Raw genomic sequence first — 1888 nt, 5'->3', positions numbered from 1 at the left:
TTTGTGACCACAAAATAACTTTGTATGGTGATAGAAATGTTCTATATCTTGACTGTGATACTACTTACATTGATGTATAAATTGTCAAAACACATCAAAATATATACTTCATATAAGGACATTGCATTATAATGAAATTATGTTTTATAAAATTGATTTTAAGAAAAGAATGCCAATTTGTTAAAAAAAATCAATTTAAGGGATAATATATTCCTCATAAAGAAAATTCTAGAAACCTGGAAGTTTCCTGGAAATCTCAGAAGAAATAGAACAATTATATTATTGGATTCATTTTACAAACTTTGAAAGTTGTAAATTTTTATAAACTTTAATTTTTTTTAAGGTCCCATAGCAGGTGGGCAGAAATTATTAATCCAAAGTATAGAATTCAGTGGGAAGAATTTTAAGGAGCAAATTGAAAGTGTGAAAGACTAGAACACTTTTAAAAATAATTTTCTAATATTTATCTTGGGATATCTAGCTCAATTAAAGTATTGCTGTTTTTAGTCTTATGAATCACCTTCATTTAAGAAAACATTTCAACAGCAATTCAACTTTGAAATAAATAAAGGTATTCAATTAATCAAAACATTGGCGTATTCTAATACTTGTATGTTGTGAGCAAACTAGCTTATGGAACAAATTCAACCTATTACCTGTTTTATAAATAAAGTTTTCTTGAAGCAGCAGCCACACCCATTTATTTATATATATTTAAAAAATATTTAAAACACAGATTATGTGGTTTATGAAGGCTAAGATATTTAGTATCTAGCCCATTACTCGGAAGTTTGTTGAATCCTACTGTAGAGAAATATTTTTTGTATGAATTCTTTGACACAGAACATATTTCATGATATTTATGACATTTGCAATGATGATTTGAGACAATATTGTATGGTGGTTGACAATGTAACTTTTAAAACCAGATAGCCTAGATTTCTTCCTGGTTCTGCCCATACTAGCTATGGGAACTTGAGCAGATTATTTAGCCTCTGTGTCTTTCAGGTCTCCTGCTTTTAAATTCTAAATATAATAGCATCTACTTCATACAGATGTGAGAATTTACCAACTCAATACATATCAACTACTTAGAGCAGTGACTGGCACATAATGTCCAACAACTGTTAGTTAGCATCACCACCATCATCATGAACATCATCATCACCACCATCATCATTGTTGGTAAGACATTATCACACAACAGGTCAAGTAAAATTTCAAAATTAAAGGTATGTTAAAGTGTATTATAATGATGATTATAGAGAGAAGAACAACGTGAAATTAAGGTATTTTAAATTTTGAAAAGTTATCAATTTAACATTTACATTTTTTATTATAGTTAATGATGTGCATGCCCTTTATTTTCTATTTGAGTTTATATTCTTTGATTCCTAGAAGGTTCTGGTTTTTAACTCCCAAAGTTTTGAGCAGTTCTACACATGATCTTAAGAAAAAAAATGCCAATTTGTAAAAAAATTCAATTTAAGGGCCAATGTTGTCCTGATAAAGGAAATTCTAGAAACCTGGCAGTTGCATGGAACATATGTAGTGGTTATTCAATATTTATTGACTGATCAGCAAATTAATGAATAATGTGTCACCATTTATAGCGCAGGACATTGGAAATGATGCATCATTCATATTAAACAGAAAGTTAATTGAAATAACTAGCTGTTTTTGATTAAGCACTTTTCTCAGTTATTTAAATCCTTTGAAAGCATTGAAGTTGGCTGTGATATAAAGGGATTACTTCTGTTGAGGATGTGAATTAAGATATATTCATTTGTGTTTAATTAGATGAGGATCTTTTACTACTGGAAATTTCAGAGCTCAATTACAACCCTATTAGAACGTAATGCTGAATTCCTTTGTTACAAGGCCATTA

The sequence above is a fragment of the Mandrillus leucophaeus genome, unplaced genomic scaffold (genome assembly GCF_000951045.1).
Source record: "Mandrillus leucophaeus isolate KB7577 unplaced genomic scaffold, Mleu.le_1.0 Scaffold1273, whole genome shotgun sequence".
In the NCBI taxonomy this organism is placed as follows: domain Eukaryota; kingdom Metazoa; phylum Chordata; class Mammalia; order Primates; family Cercopithecidae; genus Mandrillus; species Mandrillus leucophaeus.
The sequence above is the reverse complement of the archived record's forward strand: the minus strand, read 5'-3'. Positions refer to the sequence as shown.